Source organism: Protopterus annectens, chromosome 4.part1, assembly GCF_019279795.1.
Source record: "Protopterus annectens isolate FY-2018-M chromosome 4.part1, PAN1.0, whole genome shotgun sequence".
Classification (NCBI taxonomy): Eukaryota; Metazoa; Chordata; order Ceratodontiformes; family Protopteridae; genus Protopterus; species Protopterus annectens.
In genome coordinates, this window is record NC_056734.1 from 699,500,271 (window position 1) to 699,518,071 (window position 17,801).

General features: G+C 40.5%; 1 protein-coding gene across 1 annotated transcript in view; it reads right to left on the reverse strand.

Moving 5' to 3' along the window:
• Positions 1-17,801, reverse strand: part of GFM1 (G elongation factor mitochondrial 1) — a 1,399,365-nt gene that overhangs the window by 1,096,090 nt on the left and 285,474 nt on the right. The gene's annotated exons all lie outside the window — the stretch shown is intronic.

The window sequence follows — 17,801 nt, forward strand, 5'->3', positions numbered from 1 at the left end:
ACGAAGAATATTTATAAATGAGAAAATTACATCTGAAAATTTGACTTCAGCTGAAAAATTTTGTCTTAAGGAACTGACTACAACAGACAAATTTAGGATTATGAAACCCGACAAGGGTGGTGGAGTTGTTATTATGTCTAAAACTGACTATTTGAATAAAATGACTGTAATGTTGAGTGATAACACAACATATGAAAAAGTGTCCAAACACGAGATGCATAGGGCCTATACCAAAGTAGATTGGATACTATATGAATTTTTGATGGATGGAGTCATTACTAAAGAAGAGTATAACTATTTAATAGTGGAACATCCTATGACTCCATCCATCTTTGGTATTCCTAAAATTCATAAGGATACTAATAATCCACCATTTAGGCCTATAGTATCTGCCAGAGGGTCCAAAACTGAGGCTATAGCCTCCTTTATAGATGTCCACTGTAAGGAGATGTTAAAACATCTATCACACATATTGAAGGACTCCTGGCACTGTTTGGACAAAGTAAGAGAACATCTTGTTGGCATTGACCCAGATATGATAATGGTAACCATTGATATTGTTAATTTATTCACAGTGATTCCCCACAAGTTGGGCCTAGAAATGTTTGAGGCAAGTTTATTGAAATTTAGTGATTTACATAAGGTAAAATGCAAACTTTTAGGGGAACTGATGGAAATAGTACTTGAAAACAATTATATTTACATCAATGGTGAATATTATAGACAAAATACAGGGGTAGCTATGGGAGCCAGGTGTGCCCCCATCTATGCCAATTTGGTGCTAGCTCTTTGGGAAACACAATGTGTTTTCACGTCTAGTCATTGGTCTAATATTGCTCTTTATTTGAGATACCTGGATGATATCCTTATTTTTTGGAAGGGTAGTAGAGAATTGTTTTTAGAATTTGAAAATTTTCTTAAAACAACATCTAGTTTTTTTGAGTTTCACTAGTAAGATATATGACAATAACTGTGAATATCTGGATATATTATTTTAGAAAAACATGGGTAGGTTAGAATCAAACATTTTTAGGAAAAAAACACATACTAACTTTTTTTTGCATTTTGATAGTTGCCATCCGTATTATCAAAAAAAGAATCTAGTTAAAGGACAGATGGTTAGGCTTTCAAGAATTATTAGTGATGACACCATTTTTTGTATTGAGATCGAAAAACTATCCAACATGTTTTTAGATAGAGGCTACCCACGTGAACTAATAAATAAGGTTAGTAATGAGATATACAAGAAAAGAAATCAAATATATAAGCCTATAATTAAGTTTGGATTTGATAATAATATATCTAAGAGTAAAGTAACAATCGGAAATGACACTTTTGTTACATCATTCAATGAAGCATCTCTTAGGATAGTAAACACAATGCGGGAGACCTGGACTAGTGTTTTTATGAATAATGGTGAATTAATTGACAACATAGGTCTTTGCCCCAAGGTTACTTATAGCAGAGGGATGAACCTAAGAGAGCATCTTGAGGCATCTAATAGTAAGAATATTTTTAAAATGTCTAGGATGAGTAAATGTGGGGCATGTCGTACCTGTAAATATATCAATGATGGACCATATGCTGCAGTATACAATTTTGGTAAAACTATTAGATGTACAGGTCACTGCAACTGTAATACTAAAATGGTGGTGTATCTTGCTACCTGTTCATCTTGTCCAGCTTATTATGTGGGCAAAACCATTAGAAAGCTTAGAGAACGGATAGTAGAACACGTTAGAGACATAAAAAAGGAAGAAATACTAGTTCTCTTTATATACACAGTCAAAAATGTCAGAATTTTAAAAGGTTCTTATTCTTTGTGATTGATAGAACTGCATACAATAACAACAAAGGAGGTGATGACAAGACCTTATTAGAGGCTAAAGAATGTTTATGGCAACTAAGACTAAATGCTAGTTTTTTACCAGGTATTAACGAACATATTTCAATAGCTAGTATTCTTAAAAATAAGTCGCATTTTATTTGATATTGAGTTGATTTTTGAATATTGGGTACATTTATTTATTTATTCTTCACGATTTTTATAATGTGTCAGTTTATCCATTATTATTATAATGTTGTTATTGTACATTGTTTATTATGTTTTACAGACATTCAGTATGATTGTTTATACATTGCATATTCTGTCTTATACAAGTCTTGGCATATTAAATGTATGTGTTTTAGCCCTTTTATAAACTTCACTATACAATATGTTACCGCTGGCAACTAATTGTTTAATTAGTTAATTAGTATATCCATTTAAATGGAAACTAGTGTATGCATTTTGTAGTACTCTGATGATGCCCAGAACATTTATGGGTGAAAGCGCTTAGTACTTTGTGTTGCTTGGTTTTATTTTTAATAAATCAGTCTTCAGCAGTCGTTTCTGGGTCGCCTGTTTTTAGTTTTCTTGGTTTTTTTAATGTAATCTTGCCTCTGGTTTTGTCTCCAAACCTTCCAACCTGGGCTTACCCTCTTATATACTTATTCCTAATCCTGTCCAACCTCGTCACACCCAGTGCAAATCTTAACATCTTTAACTCTGCCACATCCAGCTCAAACTCCTGCCTTTTTGTCAATGCCACCGTCTCCAACCCATATAACATAGCTGGTGTCTCCAACCCATATAAAATAGCTGTTCTCACTACCCTCTTATAGACCTTCCCTTTCACTCTTACAGGTACTCGTCTGTCATAAATCACTCCTGACACTCTTCTCCACCCACTCCACCTGCCTGTACTCTCTTCTTCACCTCTCTTCCACACTCACCATTACTCTGAACTATTGACCCCAAGTATTTAAACTCATCCACCTTCCCCACCTCTACTCCTTGCATCCTCACCATTCCTCTATCCTCCCTCTCATTCACACACATTTACTTTACATTACATAAAATCCCATATATTACTTCATTAAGCTAAAAACTACTTTAAGAACAACTGGTCCAGTTCTGGACATACTATTTCTTCTTCGGATCATCCACTATTCAAGTTTGCACGTCCGTCAATGTTTCCATCTTTCAAATAAGTTAGTATTCTTCTGTCTTCCCACACCTTTTCCCACATTCTTGAACATGTCATAATCTTAATCTTCTTTATGTTACCTCTGTGCCTGTGCTGTATGTTTGATTACTGAATGTGAATTTATGGTACCACTTAACTGCTTTTCTGAGTTTTAATTATCAAATAATGTTACTGTACACTGTTAACTCAAACACTTTTTGTTAATATACTTATACCTTATTGTAGTATATATTGCAATTTTCCCCTGGAGTTTTTTTGTCTCAGGCTACCACTGAAATTGGGCTTCTGCTCAGTCAAGTCAATCCCAGTTAACAAATGTAAAATAAAGAAATTAATCTGCTTATCAAAATTCTTAAACTTTCCATAATTATTTTAACCTTTTACAGAAACTGCATAAAGAAGACAAACTTATCATATCTTTATATTTCACTCCTTACTTCTGCTAACTTAAGTTGAAAATATGTTTTGTTGCTTACACTGGATACTTAATGTTAACCATTTCTCATAATCTGCTAAATTCTAAACTTATTTTTATAATAAAATTATTTCAGTTACTGCAAGTGCTTTATTTAAATATTTTCTACACGAGTACAAGTATGTGTGTGTGTGTGTGTGTGTGTGTGTGTGTATATATATATATATATATATATATATATATATATATATATATATATATACACACACACACACACACATTTATACATAAACATGCATCCATACATGTGCATGCGCGCGTGCACACACACACACACATTTTATAGATATATATATATATATATATATATATATATATATATATATATAAAGGAAAAAGGGGGAAACACACATACACACGGATGCATTTACATGCGTGTCTGTGTGTATGTACAGGGGGTGTATGTTTATATGTATAACAAGTCTGCTTTGCTGTACTAAAGTCCTACCTTCCAAAGTACACTTGACTGACCAAGTTCATTCCACTGGACCACTGCACTAAAGCACTGCATAAAGTCCAATTCCCTGCACATTAACTGCAAATCATTACTACTACTGTCACACCATCTCAAACAGAAAAAGGAAATGCAGTTATTTCCTTTTCCTTTAGATGGTGTACCCTCAAAGATGGTATTTTTAGAAAATGGTGTGGAGGGTTTTTTCTTTTATTCAAATTGATGTGACCTTGGAGGCAGTATATTTAGACATAAGGGTGTGATGACAGAAACCCTGTAGTAAGGGTGCAGGTGAACAGTCCCCCTGCAAAAATATTTCTTCCCCAACTGTACTTTATTTCTTGTCAGTTTACCATGTGACACTAAGCTTGTCCAAAGTAGGCTGTACACATGCATCCCTATGCCTGTGTGTGTGGACATGTGTGCTGTGATGAAGCTATTTCATATGGCACAGGTCACTGCCTTGTACTTGCTTGGACAGGTTACAGTAAATCTAAGACCCTAGGTTTCAGCCTTCCTATGACCTTTAAATGAATAAACAGTACAACAGCAAGAAAATGTTCTCCTATAACCACACAAGACTGAAATTCAGTCTACACACCTGAAATCAGTAAAGCCTGAAAGGCAATAATGCCAACCAATATGGTTAAAATAAATATGCAAATGCAGCTAATGTAAATATTTTATTACTTATTTATATACATTTTGCTTTGTGGCAGAGACCAGCTGGGTCATGAAAAAAAGCTCTATGCAAATAGAATACAGTAAAACAGTTTGACTTGCATTGGTTAATAAGAATTTTTGCATATGCTAGAACAGTGTTATGAAGTATAAATCTTGATTCTATTTTTATCCATACATGTCCTATCAATGCAATATGATATGCAACGAAATCTGTTGAAATATTCCATTTTTGCTTTTTTTTCTATTATATTCTAAACTGAAATAATAGAAAGACACACACTAGAAGAGTGGAATGCAAGAAGATGGATGGCAAATTCCTGTTTTTTGATCCTTAGTTGACACTTTTTGATAGTAGAATGTCTAAAGTTTGAGTACATTGCAGAGATGAGTAAGCAGAAGGCATGGAAGTTGGTGGCTAAATTGGAGGGTAGATGTATGGTGAGGAGTGACAGGTGATTACGAGTGGGTGTGGAGAGTTGGGGGGTTGAAGTAAGAGGGAGTAGGGGGAGGGAGAAAGGGTAGCTAATTGGGGGAGAAGTGGTAGAGAAAGAAAGGTAGCCGAGTGGAACAGGTAGGGAAGGAAAGGTGGTTAAGGTGGATGGGGTTAAGGGGTGATTAAGGTGGGGAGTGGGGGATAAGGTGGAGGAACTGAGCAGGTTACGGTGGTTTGGTGGATGGGTTGTTTTACTGAGGTGGTGTTCTTTGCTGGTGTTGCAATTATAGTGTGCTGTACTAAGCAGTAAGTTTTTACTTTGTTTTTGAAATTTACATGGTGCTCCAATTGTCTGATGTCATTGGGGAGAGCACTTCAGAGCTTGGCTATTGAGTAAGAGTAAAGTACACTCCCATGTGAGTTTAGTGCTATGCTGACAGAGACCTTGTTTGTGGCCTCTGACCTTAGACATCTTGGTGGTGGGTAACACTGTAGCATCAATTTGGTTGCTGGACATTTATGGGGTGGGTAGAGAATGCTATGAGCAACTTTTAGTTGGGATAGTTTAAGCTGGCTTGGAAAGTCCAGCCTTGATAGTTTTTGGAGGGCAACACAGTGATGTATTTGACTAGGGATATGAGAGAGATTCACAACACATAAGCAATGGTATAAAAAAAGAAGTTATGTACTCAGTATAACGTTCCATCTGTGTTGTCGATCTTCATTCTTGAAGAATGAGACTGTTCCAATCCTCGGAACTGGATCGGCCAGTATACAGCTCGCACCAGCCAAAAAACTCTCGAGTTAAGACTATACCTACAATGCCCCTCTCTCCAATACGTCAGATCGAGTTTGAGAAAACAGCAAGAGTATACACAGTAATTGTAAACAGAAGCAATGGCCAAGGTAAAAACCCTATGAAAACCCAGGTCAAGGGCTCGATTCCCTAGGAAATCTGCAGGAGGAAGGAGGAGGGTGGGATGTCAAGAATGAACGAAGATAGACAGCACAAATGGAATGTTACTGTGAGTATATAACTTCTTTATCTGATGTTGTCAATCTTCATTCATTCTTGATGAATTGGACAGAGTCCCTGGGTACTTTAGTTTCTGGATGGTCTTATGGAAAGATATTCCTGAGAACCATAGAGGCCAATGGATGTTCTACCCCTGAAGACCATATCCACTTTGTAATGAGTGATAAAAGTATGAGGCATAGTCCAAGTTTCAGCTGCACAAATTTCGTCCACAGAAGCTTTAAATGAAAAACTGCTGATGTGGCAACTGATCTGATTGAAAGCACTTTAACAGGCGCAGGTAACTTATGGTTGGTATGTGCATAAATAAAGGTAACACAATCTCTCAGCCATTTCGATAAGGTCACCTTTGATACAGCTTGTCTGACTGTCGGACCAGAAAAGGAAATGAACAATTGATCTGATTTCCTGGATTCTTTAGTCTTGTTCAGGTAAAAATGCAAATGCCTATGTACAGCCAATAAGTGTAAGCAATATTTACCTTTGTTGGAATACTTGGGGAAGAAAACTGGTAATTTCAATAGTTTTATTAATACTGGATTCAGAGGCCACCTTAGGAAGGAAAGAAGGGTTAGTTCTCAATGACACCATGTCTTTATGAAACGTGATATAGGAGGGCTTTGCACACAATGCCTGGATCTCAGAGACTCTTCTGGAGCAAGTGATGGCTACAAGAAAAAGAGTTTTTCAGGAAAGGAATTTAAGATGGCAAGTAGCTGCTGGTTCAAAGAGGGGTACTACTAAGGATTGCAAAACCAAGGTGAGATTCCACAGAGCTACGGGATCTTTGAATGGAGGTTTTAGTTGTAAAGCACCTTGGAGGAAAAACCTTGCATAGGTGATAGGAAATTAGAGGATGAACATCAAAAGCAGTTGTGAAAATTGGAAATGGCTGCTAACTGTGGAAGCTGAAACTCCTTGGTCAGAGTGGCTAAAAATGGCAAAACATTTTCAACAGGCCCCGAAAATGGATCTAAATAGTTTTCAGAAGCCCAAAATGAAAATCTCTTCCATTTACTGGAGTAGAGTCTCCTGGTGGAAGGTCTATGGGAGGCCAGAAGAATCTTTTGTACTGGGGAAGTTGTATTATACTACTACTACTTCTTCTTTCGGCTTTTCCCGGTTGGGGGCCGCCACAGCGGATCACCTGTTTCCATTACTTCCTGCCCTCTGCATCTTGCTCTGTCACACCAACCACCTGCATGTCCTCTCTAACCACATCCATAAACCTTATCTTAGGCCTTCCTCTTTTCCTCTTACCTGGCAGCTTCATCCTTAGCATCCTTTTCCCAATATACTCAGCATCCCTCCTCAGCACATGTCCAAACCAACTCAATCTCACCTCTCTGGCTTTGTCTCCAAACTGTCCAACTTGGGCTGACCCTCTAATATACTTATTCCTAATCCTGTCTACCCTCGTCACACCCAGTGCAAATCTTAACATCTTTAACTCTGCCACATCCAGCTCTTACTCCTACCTTTTTGTCAGTGCCACTGTCTCCAACCCATATAACATAGCTGGTCTCACTACCCTTTTGCAGACCTTCCCTTTCACTCTTACTGGTACTCGTCTGTCACAAATCACTCCTGACACTCTTCTTCACCCACTCCACCCTGCCTGTACTCTCTTTCTCACCTCTCTTCCACACTCGCCATTACTCTGAACTGTTGCTCTCAAGTATTTAAACTCATCCACCTTCGCCAACTCTACTCCCTGCATCCTCACCATTCCTCTATCCTCCCTTTCATTCACACACATAGATTCTGTCTTAGTCCGGCTGACCTTCATTCCTCTTCTCTCTAGAGCATATCTCCACCTCTCCAGGGTCTCCTCAACCTGTTCCCTACTCTCACTACATATCACAATGTCATCTGCAAACATCATAGTCCATGGGGACTCCTGTCTGATCTCATCTGACAATCTGTCCATCACCAGTGCAAATAAGAAAGGGCTAAGAGCTGATCCTTGATGTAATCCCACCTCCACCTTAAACGTATCTGTCACTCCCACTGCAGATCTCACTGCTGTCACAGTACCCTTGCATATCCTGTACCACTCTTACATACTTCTCTGCTACTCCGGCTTCCTCATACAATACCACAACTCCTCTCTAGGCACCCTGTCATATGCGTTCTCTAAGTCCACAAAGACACAATGCAACTCCTTCTGACCTTCTCTGTACTTCTCCATCAACACCCTCAGAGCAAACATCACATCTGTAGTGCTCTTTCCTGGCATGAAACCATACTGCTGATCACTAATCATCACCTCCCTTCTTAACCTAGCGTCCACTACTCTTTCCCATAATTTCATGCTGTGACTGATCAGTTTTATCCCTCTGTAGTTACTACAGCTCTGCACATCACCCTTATTCTTAAAAATTGGTACCAGTACACTTTTTCTCCACTCCTCAGGCAACATCTCACTTTCCAAGACTTCTGGTTAAAAATTCCACTGCCATTTCTCCTAAACACCTCCAAGCTTCCACAGGTATGTCATCTGGACCAACAGCCTTTACATTCTTCATCCTCTTCATAGCTATCCGTACTTCCTCCTTGCTAATCCATTGCACTTCCTAATTCACTATCCCCACATCATCCAGCCTTCTCTCTCTCTCTCTCTCTCTCTCATTCTCTTCATTCATCAGCCCCTCAAAGTACTCTTTCCATCTGTTCAACACATTCTCCTCACTAGTGAGTATGTTTTCCTCATTATCCTTTATCACCCTTACCTACTGCACATCTTTCTTAGCTCGGTCTCTTTGTCTAGCCAATCAGCACAGGTCCTTTTCTCCATCCTTAGTGTCCAACCTTTCATACAACTCTTTATACGCCTTATCCTTAGCCTTTGCCACCTCTCTCTTTGCCATGCACCTCATCTCCTTATACTCCTGTCTACTTTCTTCATCTCTCTGACAATCCCACTTCTTCTTCGCCAACCTCTTTCTCCGTATACTCTCCTGTACTTCCTCATTCCCCCACCAGGTCTGCTTGTCCTCTTTCCTCAGTCCAGATGTCACACCAAGCACCTTTCTAGCAGTCTCCCTTACTAGCTCTGCTGTAGTTACCCAGCTATTCGGCAACACACCACTGCCACCCAGTGCCTGTCTTACAGCTTCCTTGAACTCCACCTCACAATCACCCTTTTTAAATTTCCACTATTTGATCCTTGGTGCTGCCCTCACACTCCTCCTTCTCTTCTTGATCACCAATGTCATTCTACAGATCACCATTCTATGCTGCCTAACTACACTTTCCCCCGTCACCACTTTACAGTCTCCAATCTCCTTCAAACTGGCCCTCCTGCATAGGATATAATCCACCTGTGTGCATCTCTCTCACCTCTTGTATGTCACCCTATGCTCCTCCCTCTTGTTACAATACGTATTCACCACAGCCATGTCCATCCTTTTTGCAAAATCCACTACCATCTAACCTTCTGCATTCCTTTCCTTAACACCATACCTACCCATCACTTCCTCATGCCCTCTGTTCCCCTCACCAACATGATCATTGAAATCTGCACCGATCACCACTCTCGCACCCTTGGGTAAAGTCATCACCACTTCATCCAACTCACTCCGAAATTATTCTTTCTCATCCATCGCACACCCAACTTGCAGAGCATATGCCTTAACAACATTCATCATTACACCATCACTTTCCAGCTTCATAAACATCACTCTATCCAGCACTCTTTTCACCTCCAAAACACGCTTGGCATACTGGTTCCTTCAGGATAACCTCTACCCCATTTCTCCTCCCATCCACACCATGACAGAACAATTTGAACCCACCTCTAATACACCTGGCCTTACTTCCCTTCCACCTAGTCTCTTGTACACACAATCTATCAACCCTCCTTCTGTCCATCATATCAGCTAGCTCTCTCACTATACCAGTCATGCCAACATTCAAAGTTTCTACCATTAGTACCACACTCCTAACCTTTCTCCTCTCTTCCTGCCTTTGGGCATGCCTTCCCCCTCGTTTTCTCCTTCTCCTCCTTCGGCCAACAGTAGCCCAATTTCTGCCAGCACCCTGTCGGCTAACAGCACTGGTGGCGGTCATTGTTAACCCGGGCCTCGACCAATCAGGTATGTAAATCTGTATTGGTTTCCGCATATCTCATTTGGCAAATGTTTTACGCCGGATGCCCTTCCTGACGCAACCCTCCCCATTTATCCAGGCTTGGGACCGGCACAAAGAAATGCACTGGCTTGTGCATCCCCAATCAGAATTGGAGGAACCAAGCTGTGAGCTTGAGAGAGCGCAGATCGGGGTGCAACAATACCTGTGGGTGAGATAGTAGGTCTGGAACTGGGTCCAGAATCCATGGCTGGTGAATCAAGTGAGGCCATAAAAAGGGAAACCAAATATGCCTGGGCCAGAAGGGAGCAATGCAAATCATCTTGCTTTGCAACCATTGGGCTTTCTTTAGGAATACGGGAATGAGAGGAAATGGGGAAAGGCATAAAGAGACCCAAGGGCCAGTCGAGAAGAAGAACGCCTCTCGGGGACTCCACCGGAGGAGGGGGGAATAGGGCAAAGTAGCTGCTGCACTTGTTCATTGGGGAGGCAAAGAGGTCGCAGCAAGGCTGGCCCCATTGACAAAAGATTTCCTTCACCACTTTGGGAATGAGAGACCACTCGTGAGGCAGCAGAACTTGTCTGCTCAGCTTGTCCATTATCACGTTGGAACTCCCCAGGACACGAGTTGCCACAAGAAAGCAGTTGGAAGATATCGCCCACTGCAACACTCTGAGAGCTTCCCAGCAAATGGGGTAGGATTTCATTCCCACTTGTTTGTTGAGATACCATACCACTGACATGTTGTCTGACTGGATCGCAACTGTTCCCAGAGGAAGAGCAGACTGAAAGGCTTGCAGCACTGCTCTCATTTCCAGGACACTGATATACAAGACAGCCACTTGTGGAGACCAAGTGCCTTGGACTGTTCTTCCCAGATAATGCCCTCCCCCCACCCCATCTGGGAGGCGTCCATGGTCACTATTGCCTTGGGTTACGGGGAACAACGGGATGGCCCATTAGGATTTCTTCTGACTGCCTCAATCAGGATAGATATTTTTTTGCAACGTCCTGTTATTAAGATCGGGTGAGTCATCGGATGAGAAAGAATGGACCATTGAGAGGCCAGAAGCCATTGAAGTAACCTCATCTGAAATCTTGCCAAGGGGATAGCCACCACCATACATCCTAAGGCTTGGAGAATGAGTAGAGCGAGCAATGTGTTTTTTTTACCAGAATGAGCTGTACTTGAAACCTTATCTTTTGGAGCCTGTGAAATGCTAGAAAATTTATATATGACTGTTATGCCCAGGGCACTGAACAAGTCTGTGATAAAGTCTGTAGCTTGCAGCAGCAGATGCCTGGTAAGGGTGTTGAGGAGCCAGTCGTCTAGATAATGAAATATCCAGAATCTGTGTAATCTCACGTGAGCTATGACTGCTGCCATGCATTTGGTGAAGACCCTGAGGGCTGTGGTGAAGTCAAAGGGCAAGTGCTTTGAACTGGTAATGAGTGGCCCCTAGCCAAAAGAGGAGAAACCTTCTTGAGTGCTTGTCCATTTTTATGTGGTAATACATGTCTTGAAGGTCTACAGAGCACATCCAAACTGTTACCCCTAGAAAGGGGAGAACAGAATGAAATGTGAGCATCCGGAATTTTCTCTGCTGAACATTGTTTCGAAGACTGAGGTCCAGTATTAGCCTGCAGTCCCATGTCTTCTATGGCACTAAAAAGAACCTGGAGTAAAATCCGGATCCTATCTGGTCTGATGGGACTTCTTGGATAACTCTTTTTTTCTAGCAGCTTTTGAACCTCTATAGTGGTTTGTTCCTCTGATTGGGTGGAACATTGGGGATTTTTCTCAAAGATCTTGGGAGAAGGGTAAAGGGAATATGACAGCTTCTGGTGATGATTCTCTGCACCCAAGTATCAAAGGATATTTGTACCCAGGCTGTCAGGTGCAATGAGAGTCTCCCTCTGACTGCTTCCAGAGGTAAGCAATCAGGCCTCCTTTCATAAGCGCTGGTAGGATTATCCAGAGAAGAAATCTCTGGAACCCTGGTTTCGCAGGCCACCTCTGCCTTGCAGTCGACATCTTCCATCTCAGCTCCCCCTTCTGCCCCAAGGGAAGCTGCTGCCACGTGTGTCCAGGAAAGGTCCCCTGGGATTTTTTGAAACCACATCTTTCCACTCCTCTGTTCCCTGGAATAGGATTGCTGAGGAGTAGAAAAATGAATGCCCAGAGAAAACAGGGTCTTTCCATCCTTTTCACATCTGACTAGTGTGTCCTTCACCTTGATGCTGAACAAAGACGATCTGTCAAAAGAAGCATTGGCAAAGGAAGACTTAAATGGCTCCATGAATTCACACAAGTGCATCCAGATGTGGTGTCTTATGGCAACACCAGAACTCACTGCCTTGGTCATGCCTTTAGCTGCATGTGCAATAAGCTGCATGGATGAGTTCGATATGGACTCCAGGGTGAGTAGCTGAGAAGCAACCTTACCCTGCACCTCATTAGACACAGCTCCAGCGAGTCTCCCCAATAACTCCTTAATCAGACCTCTCTGGAGTCTAGTAAAATGCCGTAAAGTTTGACCTGAGTGCATAGACCTGCTTTCCAAACCTGTCCCAGACTCCCAGTTAGGAAGATGCACAGCAGGACTTTCATCGGGGAGTTCCTTCTTGGTGGCAGCCACCACCACCATGGCATCTACTGCTAAACCCTTGGCCCAATATCGGTGGCCCTCCAGCAGAGAAAGAATTTTGTCTGGCCTCTGGGGAATAGGCTTTATGGAATCAGGGGCATCCAAGCCTGCTATGTGATCAGCTTAATAAGATAGTCAGCAGGTGGGGTCACCCAAGAAGGAGATGGTGAAACACCGAATGTTTGCAAGTACATGGATTCCTCTGAGGTTGGGTCTTGGGGCATCCAGTTACACCTCTGCTTGAGGATCTCTAGGATGTCTCCAAAGGAGACATCTTCAGGGGTTGACCGGGGGGACCTTCCCCTTCATCGAAATCCATGTTCTCAGTGACAGATTCCTTCCTCAGTGGGGATCTCTGAGGAAGACTCCAAAGAAGAGGGACCCTTAGCAGGGGTAACTTGAAGCTTCAGTGTTCGCTATCCTGGGGATTGGTGTCAGCTCTGGACAAGAAGATATGGTAATATGACACTCCGATAAAGGAGGAACCAGCTGACAGCCTGCAGAGGCTAAAGCTCTCTCCATAACCTGGAAGGCAGGGCCCCCGGAAGAGGAGTGAGAGCCCAGAATTGAGAAAGACCTCCTCAGAACAGAGGTCACCCCCCCGCTCCGAGAGTCTGCTCTCCAAGGCAGGACCCAGGGAAGGATCTGCAACTGACAAAGTCCCAAGAGCCAAGATCAGCTCCCCATAGAAAAGAGCGGCTGATCCAAGACTCTCGGAACCAGCAGTCTCGGCCCCGAGAATCTGTTGGTTCTGAGGAGGGATCCAAAGAAGTCAGAACAACATCTGGTGGCAAGGAAGGGATACCTAACGGCATTCAGGTAACTGGTACCGGGGGGATCGAAGTGCTAGGCTCTGAAACTCTGGTGGAAGTCAAAGGAGGAGACAGTGTAGGAGTCTTTGAAGGCTTGAGAAGTGGAAGGAATACCTCTGGCCACCAAAAGTTGACTCAACAATCTCATGATGTCTACCTCGGAGAGACTCCTGGAGGATCGAACTGAAAAACCTTAAGGGGACTTGGGTCGTTGCAGGAAGAGACTGGGCAACCAGCCCACAAAGTGGTCTATGGAAGGTGAATACCTCATCCTGGGAGGAAGATGTGGGTCTGCTCTCAGCACTGAGGGGGAGGGCAGAGCCTCCTACGGCACCACTGGAGAAGGCACTGAGCCAGAAACTAAAGATGCTGGTGCCGACAGCACTGTAGTAGCAGTATTTGGTGCTGAGGATCTTGAAGCTGTAACTTCAGTACCTTTGCTTTCGGTTCCATGGAGGCCTTTGGAACCTTAGTCTTATGTTTTTGAGCCACCGGTGCCATAGGGGACACAGGTACTGAGTTGCTTGACAATGGTTCAATGAAACCAGTTTTCAACAAGTTCTTCAAAATGAGCTTATTCTGATATTCGAACAAGGCTGAGTTACTAAACATCTGGCAGATGTCGCAGTCTTGGATGAGATGTGGGCCTTCTATGCAATAAACACAAGAACAATGACCATTGGAATTGGGAATCTTTTTTCTACAATCTTGGCACTGTTTAAATCCTGAAGTGCCTTTTTATTTTTCTGCCATTTTGACAAACAGTTTAAAGAAACAACTTAAACACGCCAAAACACACACACCAAGGATAGAAGGAGGTGTACCAATGATGGTAGTGGAGAAAATACCCAAGGGAACTAAAGAAAGAAGAAGAAAGAAAGTACCAACGATGGAACTAAGAATTACCACAAAAAGTAAGAAGACGGGAAAGGGGTTACCAACAATTGCAACAAAGATTATCAGAGGTATGAGGTAGGGAAGTCAAACACATGCACAGCTGTAAAAATTATAGAATGTTGTTGTGTCTTTCGGCTTATCCCGGTTAGGGGTCGCCACAGCAGAACTCCGGTCCGCTAATGTTTGGTAGTGGATTTTTATGTGCCGAGTTACTAGCCCTGACGCACAACCTTCAACGAAGGCACGCTCATTCACGCATACCTCCACACAGAAGACGCTCTAGCTGGGAATCGAATGAGACAACGTCTTGCTGTGAGGCAACAACGCTACCGCAGCACCATTATAGAATACAATGATAAATTATATATATATATATATATATATATATATATATATATATATATACATATATACATATATATATATATATATATATATATATATACACACACACACACACACACCACACACACGCATATATACACACACACGCATACATACATATTATATTTATATATATATATATATATATATATATATATATATATATATATATAGTTCCCCTTCATATGATCGAATTTCTCTAAACTCGAAAGTCATAAACTCAAAACCAGAATCTCGAATTTAGAGAAACTCGAACATATAAAAGGGACAAAAAAAAAATTAACACCTTTCAAATGTTTTTGCAGGAGGGCTTTGCGCCCCTGCACACCCCATACCCCCCTACTTAAATATACCTACTCCGAGATCGCACTATAGTGAAGGAAAGGGAAATCTCCCATTCCATGCTATACGCGTAAGCGCAAAACGGAAGATTTGTCCATTCCCTCCACTATAGTGTGCTCATTGAACATTCATATTTAAACTGCTAGGGTAAAAGGGGACCTGGCCCCCTGCAATAAGGTAAGTTAACTTTTTATTTTTTTAAACCTAAGGCTCCCATTCACAACTTCCGAGTGAATGGAAGTTCTGGTCTCGAGATTATGAATTTCGAGCTTCCATCCAGTCGATCTTGTGAAGTGGAACTATATATACATATATATATATATATATATATATATATATATATATATATATATACATATACACACACACACACACACACACACTTTATATATATATATATATATATATATATATATATATATATATATATATATATATATGGTTTCACTTCAGAATCCTAAAATATCACAATCCTGAAATTCAGAAAACTTCATAATCTAGAAGCCCAAAATCCTGAAAATTCAAAATCCTGAAAACTCAAAATCATGAATCACAAAATACTGAAAACACACATGATACATATACTGACTATAGACAACACAAACCATATTACACTCCACCAAATATAAGCAGGGAGCAAGCCCCCTTGCACCCCCATGTGGGGGGCTGTGCCCCCCACACCCCCTGCTACTTAAATATATCAACTCCAAGATTGCACTTCACTATACTATCATGAGTTATGTTGTAATATAGCAACGTAAAAGGGAACATTACTAAGGTTACAAGAGGCAGTCATGAAACGTGCTGGTATGTTTGCCATTTTTTTCTGTGGAGTGCAACCCTGGAGTTGATATGTTGAATTAGCAGGGGTGCAGGGGGGCTTGCCCTCCCTGCGTATACTTGGTGAAAACTACTATCCTCTCTCTTGTATGTGTTTTGTGTTTCCTTGTTCAGGAATATTCTCATTCTTTGTGTCCTGTATATTTTCAGTATTTTGAGACTCAGGATTTTGAGTTTTCAGGATTTTGGATTCCAGATTATGAATTTCAAGATTTTTGATATTTCAAGACTCTGAAGTGAAACTATATATATATATATATATATATATATATATATATATATATATATATATATATACATACATACATACACACACACACACACACACACACACACACACACACACACACACACACACACACACACACACACTGTGGATATAAAAAGTTTACATACCCCTGTTAAAATGCCAGTTTTTTGTGATAAATAAAAATGATACCACAATAAATCATTTCAAAACTTTTCCCACCTTTAATGTGACCTGTGACCTGTACAATTCAATTGAAAAACAAACAATTCTGTTAGGGGAAAATATAAAAAAATAAAAAACATACAATAAGTTGGTTGCATAAGTGTGCACACCCTCAAACTAATACTTTGTTGAAGCACTTTTTGATTTAATAACAGGAGTGTGTAAACTTTTTATATCCACTGTATGTATGTATATATATATATATATATATATATATATATATATATATATATAATACAATGATAATATATATGTGTGTGTGTGTGTGTATGTATATATATATATATATATATATATATATATATATATATATATATATATATATATATATACATACATACACACACACACACATATATATATATATATATATATATATATATATATATGAATATATATAAATATAAATATATATATATAAAACTATAGGCCAAAGATGCAAGGAATAAGGAAATTTTAAAGACTTAGCTGACAGCAATGGTTGACGCATCTTGCTGACAGAGCAGAGAGCGAGATCTGAGGTAATGGAGACAGGGGCATTGTAGGTAGAGTCTTAGCTCGAGAGTTTTTTGGCTGGCGCAAGCTGTACAATAGCTGAGCTGGTTCCGAGGATCAGAACAGAGTCCCATTCATCAAGAACGAATGAAGATTGGCAACATCAGATCAAGGCACATGTGTTCTCACAGCTTTGTATGTTATATTACACACCAGTTACTAAGCAAAAGAATGTGCAAATCATATTATAAAGTTACGTATCCATTCATCCATCCATCTAGAACTCCCTTTTCCCATACAAGTCCTTAACTCTAGATGAGAATGGCAACAATAGCAGTTCCCAGGGAGGCAAAAGTCACATAATTTGTTGTTTACTAATCAAATACGAGTTTATTAAGTGTCTCTAGATAGTACACTGCTGTTCTGTATGGAATAGTTAAGTTCACATTAAAAAGAATCACAATTAAGTGTTTCGAAAATACTAGAATAAAGACCATTCCAAATACAAATGAGATAGCTTTGCAAATCAGTGTGCAGTGTACGGCACATATTAACAGCATCCAGAAGATGTCTTTAGGCACCCTCATTAACAAGGAAGCAACTGTATCTGAACATAAATAAGACATAGCATGCCATATGTGACTAAGGACTCTGTTCATCACTTTTTAGTAAATATTATGTTAGGGTGCTGAATTGGAAAAAGTACAGTTT